The 14444-nt window shown below is 44.6% G+C and overlaps 1 protein-coding gene across 3 annotated transcripts in view; it reads right to left on the bottom strand.

Moving 5' to 3' along the window:
- ATAT1 (alpha tubulin acetyltransferase 1) overlaps positions 1-14444 on the bottom strand; it is a 118142-nt gene that overhangs the window by 70939 nt on the left and 32759 nt on the right. The window contains exon 1 of one of the 3 annotated variants that reach the window (XM_073548919.1): positions 14082-14186. The exons of the other annotated variants lie outside the window; for them this stretch is intronic. The gene's annotated coding sequence lies outside the window, so the exon portion shown is untranslated. Of the gene's footprint in view, positions 1-14081; positions 14187-14444 lie in introns of those variants that run through there. 3 annotated transcript variants of the gene reach the window in all.

Genomic DNA, 14444 nt, shown 5'->3' with positions numbered 1-14444 from the left:
CATAAACCATTACCAAAGAATCCCAATGTGTTTCTCCCCTCTCCTCTCTAAAGTGGGTAACTCTATACCTAGCAATCTCACAAACATTATCTCAAAACCGTGAATTACTTTCAATCCCTCCATTTCTCCTCGGCTTATATGTGCTATCACCTACAGTCCCTCCATTGGCCACAAAAACTAGAACGCAGTAACAAAAAGATTGTATATAACAGCACCATCCATCTTTACTCCTTGACAAGTATATAGCCTGCCAAGTCTTTCAGCGCGTCTTCTCACTTCTCCCTTCCTTTACCAGCTCTGATCCTTTTCTTCTTCAAGTCCAACCACTTGTGTTATGATTCGGTCACCGAGGAGGATTACCGGGGAATTAGCTATGAGTTGTCCTAGGCCAAAAGTATAGATGGAAAAAAGTAGGGGCCCCAGGACAGAGCCTTGGGGGACTCCAAGAGAGTGGGTAACTTCTTGACCTTTCCTCTGCCTTTGACACAGTTGACCACTGCCTACTGCTACAGATTCTTCCCTTGGCATCAAAGACCTTGCCCTGTCCTGGATTTCCTCATACCTTTCTGACCGCACTTTCAGCGTTTCCCACTCCCACACTACCTCCTCATCCCGCCCCCTCTCTGTTGGAATCCCCCAAGGCTCTGTCCTGTGGCCCCTACTTTTTTCTCTGATCTGACCCTTCTCCAATGACTCCTTGATATAAGATCGCATAGCATCATGTTCAGGTACAGATAAGTTGAAAAGCCGACCCTTGGGAAATTTAAGTCAATCGCGAAATCATAACTCCTATGAGGAGGCAAAGACGTGGACTTACTCTCACTAAATATATCAGAAAAATCAGCCAAATAATCAGGAACATCATGAGACTGGGGAGAGGTGGAGAAAACAGGAGTGTCACTAAGAACACATTGACAACCCCAACTCACCACAGATTTCCAATCCAAAACAGGATTATGGGTCTGCAACCAAGGAAAACCCAGTATAATAATGTCATGTAAATTATGCAACACCAAAAATTTACAATTCTCTTGGTGGTCTGGGGCGACCCGCATTATCACCTGGGTCCAAAACTGGGGTTTATTCTCTGCCAAGGGGGTAGCATCAATACCCCTCAAAGGAATTGGGGTCCGCAGGGGTATCATGGTAAACCCATAACGTTTGGCAAAGTCAAAATCCATTAGATTCAGAGATGCTCTTGAATCAACAAAAGCTTTAGCAGAAAATGAAGATAAAGAGCAGATCAAGGAAACCGCCAAAAGGAATTTAGGCTGTACACTGCCCATAGCAAATGAGTGGGCAAAACGTTTTTCCCGCTTAGGGCAAACAGAAATAGCATGAGAGGCGTTCCCACAAGAGAAGCATAACTTATTACACCTTCTAAACTCTTGACGTTGCGCCCTACACAAAACCCTATCACATTTCATGGGCTCAGAAGTTTGTTCAAAAGGCAGCACCGCCTTTCGCATAGGTTTACGTTCACGTAAACGTCGATCAATGGAATGGCTAGTGACATAGAGTCGTTAAGACCAGAGGGGACTGGAAATCCCACCATAACATCTTTTATGGTTTCTGCCAAACCTTTCCGAAAGAGAGCTGCTAGGGCGTCATCATTCCATTTAGTAAGGACCGCCCACTTTCGGAATTTTTGACAATATAACTCTGCCGCATCCTGACCTTGGCTCAATGCCAATAAGGATTTCTCAGCTTGATCAATAACATTAGGTTCATCATACAACAGCCAAAATAGGATTCCCAGGTGTCAGAGAAAAAGCCTAGTCCTGGGGATCGCCGCGCAACAGGGAGACGACAATTTTAACCTGCTGCACCGAGTTCCTCGAAGAGTTAGGTTTCAAGGCAAAAAACAGTTTACAATTATTCTTAAAGTTCAAAAATTTAGATCGATCCCCAGAAAATACATCAGGAATAGGAATTTTTGGTTCTACAGCAGACGATTGCGTGAGATAGGCAGAAATTTCCCGAACTTCAGCAGCGACCTGCTCAACACGATCGGACAATTGCTTAGTCTCCATTAAAGAAAAAATCCTCCTACGGTCCCTAGAGAAAAAGAGGAAAAATTATATAAAAAATTCTGACACTTTTTTTTTTCTTAACAATTTTTTCGTTCTTTAGAGTACCCTAGAGTCTACAGTTTTGGCCGGTGATTCTGTTATGATTTGGTCACTGAGGAGGATTACCGGGGAATTAGCTAAGCAACCAGGAAACCAGAAAGGTTGGTAACTTAGCGGATTGCAGACCCCTAAACCTAACAACACAACTAGCATTAGCCATGGGATGTGCCTACGACGCCCTAGACGCCTCGGCACAGCCAAAAAGTTAACTAAGCCTAAAGCAAGAAAGGGGAAAGCTAAACTGCCCCGGAGTAGAACCCCAAAGGAATAGATAGCCCCCAAACATATATTGTCGGTGAGACAAGATGAGGCACAAACGCAGGCAGAAAATAGAGTGAGCAAATGATGGGGCCCAAACTGTCTAGATAGGACAGTACAGAAAAGATACTGTCTGCAATCATGCAAAAACTCTAAAAAATCCAACACGTCTGATATACAAAAACACTGAGGCCACACGACCGCTCCCCCACTAGATCAGCATTCTGGTGTGAACTGGAAGCAAAGCAAAAGATACAAATATAACAGGTAATTAGCAATACTGAACGAAATGGCATAAGCTGTGACATATGAGCGGGGTCCAGCACAAATCCCAGCAGGGAATAATGCTGAACCCACACAGCAAAGCAGAAAGCAGAGAAAGGCAAAAACTATATCAAATGCAAAAGATTCCAGCAAGCAAATAACTTATCTGAATGATGCAAGACCAAAGAGGGGAAAAAGCAGACCTCACAATGCACAGGAAGATGTTGTGAATTCACTTTCTGGCCTACCTCTGGTTACTAGTGAAGGTAGTGGAGCTGGTTATATTGACAGAGGGGTCGCCAGTTCTCCTTCCGGGCTCCCTCTGGTGGTTACTGGAGGTAATGGAGCTGATCTAATTAACAGAGGCCTGCCACCTGAAAATCAGGAGGATGACTGGAGATCTGGAGTTTCTGACTGGATTTAAGACAGCCGACTCCCTCTATCCCTGCTGGTGATTTTTTCCTGTCTCCTGAGGTCTTAGTTTCCAGCTCAGTCCCTGCATGCTCAGCTAAGTGTTATTTTGCTATTGTTCACATTTGATCTGGTTTTGTCTATTTCAGTTTTGTGTGTTGAGCCAGCTCCGACTGGGGCTGTGCTGAATTTCCATCCTTATGTTACTGCTTGTGCCAGTTTGTTTTTGTCCTTTATTGGATTGGCCTCTTTTTGCCCTGCTTTCAGAATATACCAGAGTGCTGATATAGTGGGCGAAGTCTAGTGACTTCAGTATTTTTTTTTCAGACGTGTTGGGCATTTTTTGCAGGGTTTTTTGCGTGATTGCAGGCAGAGTCTTTCCTGTCCTGTCCAGTCTAGTTAGTGTGGGCCCCATCGTTTGCTCAGTCTATAATCCTATCTGCGTTTGTGTTTTCATCTTGTCTCACTGACAATATATGTTTGGGGGCTATCTATTCCTTTGGGGTCTGCTCTGGGGCAGTTTAGATTTCCCCTTTCTTATTTAGTTCTCCGGCTGTGTCGAGGCGTCTAGGATCATCGTAGGTATGCTCCACGGCTACTGCTAGTTGTGTGGATAGGATCAGGGGTCTGCAATCCGCTTAGTTAACAACCTCTCTTGTTATGAGCTCATTTTCTGCTCCACCAGTTGAGAGTTCCCCTTCCGTTCTCCCTCTGGTGGTGACAGGAGGTAGAGAGGTTGGCTTAAGTGGTAGTGATCTGCTACCTGGTGAGGAAGATGACGATTGAATCTCTGGAGGATCAGAATGGATATAAGACAGCCGACGCCCTATCCTAGTGCTGGTGATTCAGTCTGCTTCTCAGGTCTAGGACTCAGCTCTGTTCCAGTCTTCCCAAGATAAGTTTGTTTTTTGCTAATGTTCACACTTGCTCTTGTTGGTCATTTCAGTTTTTTGTGTGGTCAGCCAGCCCGGCTGGGCTGGGCTGAATTTCCACACTTATTTGCCAAATTGTCTTTTTTGTCCCTTATTGGATTGGCCTCTTTTTGCTCTGTCTCAGAATATTTCAGAGTGCTGATATAGTGGGAGAAGTCTAGTGACTTCAGGTTTTTTTTTGCTATCAGTTGTGTTGGACATTTTTGTAGGGTTTTTTTGGCAGATTGCAGACAGTATCTTTCCTTTCTTGTCCTTTCTAGTATGGCCCCATCGTTTGCTCAGCCTATTTTCCTGCCTTTGTTTGTGTTTTCATCTTGTTTAACCGTCAATACATGTGGGGGGCTGTCTCTCCTTTGGGGTCTGCTCTGGGGCAGTTAATTTTCCTCTTTTCCTGCTTTAGGCTTATTTAGTTCTCCGGTTGTGACGAGGTGTCTAGGACCACCGTAGGAACGCTCCACGACTGCTGCTAGTTGCGTGTTAGGATCAGGGGTCTGCAGTCTGCATAGTTACCAACCTCTTTGGTTTTCTGAGACTTAGCTTGTTTGTTTTTCATTTCCTCCTCGGCTACCCGTTCATAACAGAATCACCAGCCATACCGCAGATTCTAGGGTACTCAAAAGCAGGAAAAAGAGAAAAGAAAAAAGAAAAAAAAAGTGTCAGAATTTTTTTTTTTATATGCATTTTTTCCTCTTTTTCTCTGGGGCCGTAGGAGGATTTTTTTTTCTTAATGTAGATTAAGCAATTGTCTGATCGTGTGGAGCAGTTCGCTGCTGAAGTGCAGGGAATTTCCACCTATCTCGCTCAGTCACATGCTGTTGAACCCAAGATCCCTACTCCTGATGTGTTTTCTGGGGATCGGTTTACATTTTTGAATTTTAAGAATAATTGTAAATTATTTCTTGCTTTGAACCCTAACTCATCGGGAAGCTCTGCGCAGAAGGTTAAAATTGTCATCTCCTTGCTGCGCGGCGATCCCCAGGATTGGGCGTTTTCTCTGACACCTGAAAATCCTATTCTGACTAATGTGGATGCATTTTTTCAGGCCTTGGGGTTGTTGTATGATGAACCTAATTCCGTTGATCAAGCTGAGAGAACCCTGTTGGCATTAAACCAGGGTCAGGATCCTGCAGAGTTATATTGTCAAAAATTCCAAAAGTGGGCGATCCTTACAACATGGAATGATAGTGCATTGGCAGCCCTCTTTCGGAAAGGTTTATCAGAGACCGTAAAAGATGTTATGGTGGGATTTCCTGTTCCCTCTGGTCTGGATGGCTCTATGGCATTAGCCATTCAAGTTGATTGGCGTTTATGTGACCGTAAAAATACATGGGAGGCGCTGCCACCTTTTGAACAAATGTCTGAACCTATGCAATGTGATGGGGTTTTGTCTAGGGCGCAACGTCGGGAGTTTAGAAGGCGTAATAAGCTGTGTTTTTTCTGTGGAGACGCCTCTCATACTATTTATGTCTGCCCTAAACGAGAGAAACGTTTTGCACACACATTTGCTGTGAGCAGTATACAACCTAAGTTCCTTTTGGCAATTACTCTGATCTGCTCCTTGTCCACATTTTCCACTTAGGCTTTTGTGAATTCAGGAGCAGCTCTGAATCTCATGGATTTGGACTTTGCTAAATGTTGTGGTTTGTCCATGACGCCTCTGCAGACGCCTATTCCTTTGAGGGGTATTGATGCCACTCCTTTGGCGGAGAATAAACCTCAGTTTTGGACCCAGGTGATAATGCGAGTTGCCCCAGACCACCAGGAAAATTGCAAATTTTTGGTGCTGCATAATTTGCATGATACTATTGTTCTGGGGTTCCCCTGGTTGCAAACTCATAACCCAGTTTTGGATTGGAAATCTGTGTCTGTGGTGAGTTGGGGTTGTCAGTGTGTTCTTAGGGACGCTCCTGTTTTCTCCACCTCTCCTCAGTCTCATGATATTCCTGATTACCTGGCTGAATTCTCTGATGTATTTAGTGAGAGTAAGTCTGCGTCTTTGCCCCCTCATTGGAGTTATGACTGTGCAATTGAGTTGATGCCTGGGTGTAAATTTACCAAGGGTCGGCTTTTTAACTTATCTGTACCCGAACATGATGCTATGCGATCCTATATTAAGGAGTCGTTGGAGAAGGGTCATATTAGACCATCCTCGTCACCTTTAGGTGCTGGGTTTTTTTTGTGACCAAGAAAGATGGTTCATTAAGACCGTGTATTGATTATCGTTCCCTTAACAAGATGACGGTTAAATATCAGTACCCGTTACCTCTGATGTCTGATTTATTCTCCAGAGTTAAGAGTGCCTGCTGGTTTACTAAGCTTGACCTCAGGTGGGCGTATAATCTTATTCGCATCAAGCATGGGGATGAATGGAAGACGGCGTTTAATACTCCGGAGGGACATTTTGAGTACCTGGTGATGCCTTTTGCCCCTTCTGTCTTCCAGTCCTTTATGAATGATATTTTCCGAGACTTTGTGGATACGTTTTTGATCATCTATCTGGATGATATGTTGATCTTTTCTAGTGATTGGGATTCCCATGTGGAACATGTCCGGACTGTGTTTCGGATTTTGAGGGAGAATTCCCTGTTTGTTAAGGGATCGAAATGTCTCTTTGGTGTACAGAGGATTTCATTTTTGGGATTTATCTTCTCTCCATCGACTATTGAAATGGACCCGGCCAAGGTACAGGCCATTTATGATTGGGTTCAGCCTACTTCTTTGAAGGCTCTTCAGAAGTTCTTGGGTTTTGCTAATTTCTATCGTAAATTTATAGGTAATTTTTCTAGTATTGTCAAACCACTGACTGATCTGACCAAGAAGGGAGCTGATGTGCTGAATTGGTCTCCTGAGGCTGTCTCAGCATGTCAGGAGTTTAAGCGGAAGTTTACTTCAGCTCCAGTTTTACGGCAACCTGATGTCTCACTTCCATTTCAAGAGGAGGTAGACGCTTCTGAGATTGGTGCAGGAGCTGTTTTGTCCCAAAAAGACCCTGTGACTTCTAAGATGAATCCCTGTGCCTTCTTTTCTCGAAAGTTCTCCCCATCTGAACGCAACTATGACGTGGGGAATCGGGAATTATTGGCCATGAAATGGGCATTTGAGGAGTGGAGACATTGGTTGGAGGGAGCTAGACATCATTTTTGTAGGGTATTTTGGCAGATTGCAGACAGTATCTTTCCTTTTCTGTCCTTTCTAGTTAGTTTGGCCCCATCGTTTGCTCAGCCTATTTTCCTGCCTTTGTTTGTGTTTTCATCTTGTTTAACCATCAATACATGTGGGGGGCTGTCTCTCCTTTGGGGTCTGCTCTGGGGCAGTTAGTTTTCCTCTTTTCCTGCTTTAGGCTTATTTAGTTCTCCGGTTGTGACGAGGTGTCTAGGACCACCGTAGGAACGCTCCACGACTGCTGCTAGTTGCGTGTTAGGATCAGGGGTCTGCAGTCTGCATAGTTACCAACCTCTTTGGTTTTCTGAGACTTAGCTTGTTTGTTTTTTATTTCCTCCTCGGCTACCCGTTCATAACACTCTCTGGTTTTCTGTGGCTTAGCTTGGTCTTGCTTTCCTCCTCGGTGACCCAATCATAACAGAATCACCAGCCTAAACCGCAGGTTCTAGGGTACTCAAAAGCAGGAGAGAATTGTAAAAAAAAAGTGTCAGAATTTTTTTTTTATATATTTTTTCCTATTTTTCTCTGGGGCCGTAGGAGGATTTTTTCTTTAATGGAGATTAAGCAATTGTCTGATCGCGTTGAGCAGCTCGCTGCTGAAGTGCGGGGAATTTCCCCCTATCTCGCTCAATCATCTGCTGCTGAACCAAAAATCCCTACTCCTGACCCTGTATTGGTTAAAAGCATTGTGGAATATGAGGTAGAGAAAATATTGGATTCTCGTTTGGCTAGACGGAGACTCCAGTACTTGGTCATTTGGAAGGGTTATGGCCAGGAGGATAATTCTTGGGTCTCTGCTTCTGATATTCATGCCGATAGATTGGATCTTGCTTTTCACCGGGCCCATCCTGATTGGCCTGGTGGCGTGGATGAGGGTTCGGTGACCCCTCTTCAAGGGGGGTTACTGTTGTGAATTCGCTTTCTGGCCTACCTCTGGTTACTAGTGAAGGTAGTGGAGTGGAGCTGGTTATATTGACAGAGGGGTCACGAGTTCTCTTTCCGGGCTCCCTCTGGTGGTCACTGGAGGTAATGGAGCTGATCTAATTAACAGAGGCCTGCCACCTGAAAATCAGGAGGATGACTGGAGATCTGGAGTTTCTGACTGGATTTAAGACAGCCGACTCCCTCTATCCCTGCTGGTGATTTTTTCCTGTCTCCTGAGGTCTTAGTTTCCAGCTCAGTCCCTGCATGCTCAGCTAAGTGTTCTTTTGCTATTGTTCACATTTGATCTGGTTTTGTCTATTTCAGTTTTGTGTGTTGAGCCAGCTCCGGCTGGGGCTGTGCTGAATTTCCATCCTTATGTTACTGCTTGTGCCAGTTTGCTTTTGTCCCTTATTAGATTGGCGTCTTTTTGCTCTGCTTTCAGAATATACCAGAGTGCTGATATAGTGGGCGAAGTCTAGTGACTTCAGTATTTTTCTATCAGACGTGTTGGGCATTTTTTGCAGGGTTTTTTGCGTGATTGCAGACAGAGTCTTTCCTTTCCTGTCTTGCCTAGTTAGTGTGGGCCCCATTGTTGGCTCAGTCTATTTTCCTAGCTGCATTTGTGTTTTCATCTTGTCTCACCGACAATATATGTTTGGGGGCTATCTATTCCTTTGGGGTCTGTTCTGGAGCAGTTTAGATTTCCCCTTTCTTGCTTTAGGCTTATTTAGTTCTCCGGCTGTGTCGAGGCGTCTAGGATCATCGTAGGTACGCTCCATGGCTACTGCTAGTTGTGTGGATAGGATCAGGGGTCTGCAATCCACTTAGTTACCAACCGCTCTGGTTTTCTGTGGCTTAGCTTGGTCTTGCTTTCCTCCTCGGTGACCCAATCATAACAGGAAGAGAAACCAAATCACCAGCAGCAACTGAAGGAAGCTTGCTCACTTAAATCCTTCCACTCTGTAACCCCTGACTTCAAATCATCCTCTTCAGATGATAGACTTCTGTCAACACGACCAGCTCCACTACCCGCAGCAACCACCAGAGGGAGCCCTGACTCAGAAGTCAGATCAAGAGAGTTCACAACACACTTGGTGGCCTCCTTTGGAGTTGGAGAAAATGAACAGATCCTAGGGCCACAACCCTGAGCTTAGCAGGATACAAAGTAGAGTACGCCAGTTCCATATCTCTCAACCTTTTCTTCTCCCCTCCATACCGCATTCATTTGCCTCTGAACCTCAGCCAAGTAGTTGGGGTATATGGACACTGTTTGGCCGTGAATACTCATATCCTTAGCCCTTCTTGCCTTCCGTAGGATAATGTCTCTATCCCTATAGTTAAGGATGCTGGCCAGGATGGTGTGATGGAGCGCAAGGGCTGCAGTCGTGGCTGAGACTAACGGCTCTTGCGCACCCTGGTCTCCTGTCACATACAAACATTGTCCCTTTGTCAGTATACTTGCCTCTTTGCTCTCTGCACCTTCAGGGTCTCTTCTGGGTTGCTGAAGACCCTCTCCAGATGATTGCGCACAAACAGAGACACAGTCCAATTTCAACTGTAAAGGAATAACTTTCCTTTCCTTTCGCAGCACATCCTTATCAGATACAGCATCAGCATAGGGTTCCATACAGTTCACAATCTTCACTTTCCCTCTACTCTTCCCTATGTCTTTCAGTGGGTGCCCAGGTCATACCGTCTCATCCGGTTCTAAGCGTCCTCCCTGTTCAGCTATACTACTTTCAGGAGTTCCTGCATCCGTTTTGCCCCAGACAAGAGGGCATCTGCCCATGATGTAAGCTGCCACATATTGAGCGACCTGTGTCCCTGTACTGCTGCACCTCTGCTGTAGCTTCTGGCCACCATAGGCCGTGGACGACTGGGTTCTTAGCTTCTAAAGTTGCAGAGACAACCACACTGTTCGGGCTCTATGGCCCTAATCCCACAAATGAGGAAGTCCCCCCTAGCTTACCCACGGTTTGGCTGCTCCTAAATAACTATGTACACTAATGTGCCACATCTAGTGTCCAATTCGGTGTACTACACTTTCCCTAATCTAAAACATAGCAGTAATATACATTTAACAGCAATTTGGCATAAAACATTATATACACAGTTCAACATGAACCAACGGTTTACCGGGAAGAGTGTGGGGGTAGTCATACCATCTTTGCAACCCCTTACAAAGGTACGGGGGGAGGAACCCGAAGGCATGGGAACATGGTGTGCTCTCTCCACTGCAAACAGCTTGGTCAGATTGTTAGCGCCACTTTTATTGCGGAGCCAGTCCGCAACAAATGCTGTAGGATCAGTCCCTTCTGCCTTTTCAGGGATGCCCACCAACCGCACATTGTTCTGCCTGGAGCGGTTTTCTAGATCGTCAATTTTATCAGCCAGAATGGCACACCGCTGCAGGTATTGAGTGTGGGACTTCTGCAGCTTAGAAAGTTGGTCCTCCAGTGTTCACACTCTTTCTTCTACCACCCCCACTCTGGTATCAGCCTTGTTAATGGCTGCTTTCATATTGATCATTTCCTCCTTTATACCGTCCACTCTTTTTGTGAGGGTAGTTAGTGCAGTTTTGCAAAACTTAACCAGATCATACATGTCTCTCATTGTGGGCTCCCTTACTACAGGCTCCTCAGAAGTCTCCTGCATCATGTTTTCCTGCTCCTGCCTTCTCTTCTCTCCCTCTGGACCCTCCTGTGCTGCATAGTCCTCCAGATCTCCATCCAGTTTCTAACCGGTCTCCTCCTCACCCCCTTCGGCCATCTCCTATGCTGCTCTATCCACCTAAGCAAATCTTTCAGGTTTAGCAGCAATTTCAAGCCGCTTTGTGTATGCTGCATTAGCTGCGTCAGATTTATCCACTGCCTCCACACTGTCAGCACCATCATGGATCTGGCTCCCTGCTCCTTCTCCCGCATCCCTCTGCCTTCTTCTCACCATTGCCTCAGTCCTCAGTTACACCACACGACAGGGCCGGATCCTGCGATCTTCTGCCACCGGTATAGGGTGGTACCAGTACTCTGGAGGCACTTTTAACCGGACAAAATCAGGATTACAGCGGAGGAGTCCTGAAAGCAGTCTGCTCACATGGAGTGCTAGGCCACAGTCTATATTTTTAAAGATAGGTTAATTTTAACATTGAGAGATAGAATATCAAACATAAAATCCAGAAAATCACATTGTATAAATTATATAAATTTATTTGCATTGAGAAATAAGTATTTGATCCCCTACCAAGAGTTCTGGGCTCCTACAGACCAGTTAGACACTCCTAATCAACTCGTTACCTGCATAAAAGACAGCTGTCTTATATAGTCACTTTTATAAAAGACTCTTGCCCACAGACTCAGTCAGTCAGACTCTAACCTCTACAACGTGGGCAAGACCAAAGAGCTTTATAAGGATGTCAGGGACAAGATCATAGACCTGCACAAAGTTGGAATGGGCTACAAAACCGTAAGTAAGATGCTGGGTGAGGATGAGACAACTGTTGGTGCAATAGTAAGAAAATGGAAGAAATACAAAATGACTGTCAATCGACATCAATCTGGGGCACCATGCAAAATCTCACCTCATGGGCTATCGTTGATCATGAGGAAGGTGAGAGATCAGCTTAAAACTACACGGGGGAACTTGTTAATGATCTCAAGGCAGCTGGGACCACAGTCACTAAGAAAACCATTGGTAGCACATTACACCATAAAGGTTTAAAATGCTGCAGTGCTCGCAAGGTCCCCCTGCTCAAGAAGGCACAAGTGCAAGCCCGTCTAAGTTTACCAATGAACACCTGGATAATTTTGTGAGTGATTGAGAGAAGGTGCTGTAGGCAAATGAGACAAAAAGCTCTTTGGCATTAACTCAACTTGCCGTGTTTGGAGGAAGAGAAATGCTGCCTATGACCCAAAGAACACCGTCCCCACTGTCAAGCATGGAGGTGGAAACATTATGTTTTGGGGGTGTTTCTCTGCTAAGTTCACCGCATCAATGGGAGAATGGATGGAGCCATGTACCGTAAAATCCTGAGTGACAACTTCCTTCCCTCCGCCAGGACATTAAAAATGGGTCATGAGGAAGCACATTAAGGTCATGGAGTGGCCTAGCCAGCCTCCAGACCTTAATCCCATAGAAAACTTATGGCTGGAGTTGACGCTCCGAGTTGCCAAGCGACATCCTCAAAATATTAATGATTTAGAGATGATCTGCAAAGAGGAGTGGGCTAAAATTCCTCCTGACATGTGCGCAAACCTCATCATCAACTACAAAAAACGTCTGACTGCTGTGCTTGCCAACAAGGCTTTTGCCACCAAGTATTAAGTCTTGTTTGCCAGAGGGATCAAATACTTATTTCTCACTGCAAAATGCAATAAGTTTATATAATTTATACAATGTGATTTCCTAGATTTTATTTTTGAAATTCTATCTCTCAATGTTAAAATTAAACTACCCTTAAAATTATAGACTGTTCATGTCTTTGTCAGTGGGTAAACTTATAAAATCAGCAAGGGATCAAATAATTATTTCCTTCATTGTTGCAAGAAATCACACTCAACTCTGTGTTTTAACTGTATCCCCTCTTTTGTTATACCTGCGGGAGAAAAAGAATATGGGGAACGCTCCCTGTGTAAGTAGCTGGAAAAATCAAGGTAATTAACCCCTTTCTGACATCAGATGTACTATCTCGTCCATGGGACCCGGGCACCTATGCCCATGGACGGGATAGTACGTCTAGCGCGATCAGCGGTGCCCACGTGGTGAGCGCCGCTGATCGAGGCCGGGTGTCAGCTGATTATCACAGCTGACACCCGGCACAATGTGTCAGGGGCGGTCACGGACCGCCCCCGACAAGTTAACCCCTTGCACACCGCGATCAAACATGATCACGGTGTACCGGGGGTTAAAGGGAAGCATCGGCAGGGAGGGGGCTCCCTCCGTGCTTCCCTGAGCCCCCCACAGCAGCGCAATCTGCAGCTCTGCTGCGGGGGTCTCCTTCCCTGCGGGTCCCCGGATCCAAGATGGCGACAGGGACCTTCGGGGGCCTGCAGGGAGCTGGCATCCTCAATGCCTGCAAAACGCAGGCAAGGAGGAAACCTGCACACTGCCTGTGACAGATTGCTGATCTGTCACAGTGATCTGTGATGTGACAGATCAGCAATCTGTCACAGGACAGTGAAGTCCCCCTTGGGACAACCTAATAAAGTTAAAAAAAAAAAAAGTGTAAAAATAATTTTAAAAAAATCGCTAAATAAATAAAAAAAAAAAATATTCCCTAATAAATTTATTTTTTGGAAATAAAAAAAAACAAAACAATAAAAGTACAAATATTTGGTATCGCCGCATCCGTAACGACCTGCCCTATAAAACTATCACATTAGTTAACCCCTTTAGCAAACCCCTTAAAAAATAAAAATAAAAAACGATTAAAAAAATAATGATTTATTATCATACAGCCGAACAAAAAGTGCAATAACGCGCGATCAAAAAGACGCATATAAATATCCATGGTACCGATGAAAACGTCATCTTGTCCCGCAAAAAAACGAGCTGCCACACAGCATCATCAGAGAAAAAATAAAAAAGTTATAGCTCGCAGAATAAAGCGATGCAAAAATAATTATTTTTTATATAAAATTGTTTTTATTGCATAAAAGCGCAAAACATAAAAAAAGACATAAATGAGGTATCGCTGTAACCATACTGACCCGAAGAATAAAACCGCTTTATCAATTTTACCGCACGCGGAATGGTGTAAACGCACCCCACAAAAGAAATTCATGAAACACTGGTTTTGTTCATTCTGCGTCCCAAAAATCGGAATAAAAAGCGATCAAAAAATGTCATGTGCCAGAACATGATACCAATAAAGCAAAAAAAGGAAGCACACTGTAGCGCCAAACCATGCAAACATGAAAAATGAATAATGAATTGCATTACTGCATTAGAAATATGAAAAATTGAGAAAGTTTAGCGCATAAAATGGCCAAGTTATGTGTACCTGGAAGCCACGTTAAGGCATTTCTCGTTTTCCAGGTCCCTATTCTATGCCAATCCTCACTAGGACTGTAGTCTCCATCTGAATGGGAACCTATGAAAAATCCTCTGTTAGGACTGAAGTCTATATCTCTGTGGAGGGGAAATGGCCCTGGTTTGATTAAAAACGCCTGCAGCTAACAGCTGGAGTGCTCAGTCAGAAGGTAAATGAATCAAAATTTCAAAAACTGACCGTCACATCCAAGCATAATGTGAACAGGTGCTTAACCTAGAGTCACCAACTCATATACATTCAAGCAAAAAAAGGAAGCACACTGTAGCGCCAAACCATGCAAACATGAAAAATGAATAATGAATTGCATTACTG

This window comes from Dendrobates tinctorius, unplaced genomic scaffold, assembly GCF_039654945.1.
Source record: "Dendrobates tinctorius isolate UK_male_01 unplaced genomic scaffold, ASM3965494v1 ptg000158l, whole genome shotgun sequence".
Taxonomy (NCBI): Eukaryota; Metazoa; Chordata; class Amphibia; order Anura; family Dendrobatidae; genus Dendrobates; species Dendrobates tinctorius.
The sequence above is the reverse complement of the archived record's forward strand: the minus strand, read 5'-3'. Positions and strand labels throughout refer to the sequence as shown.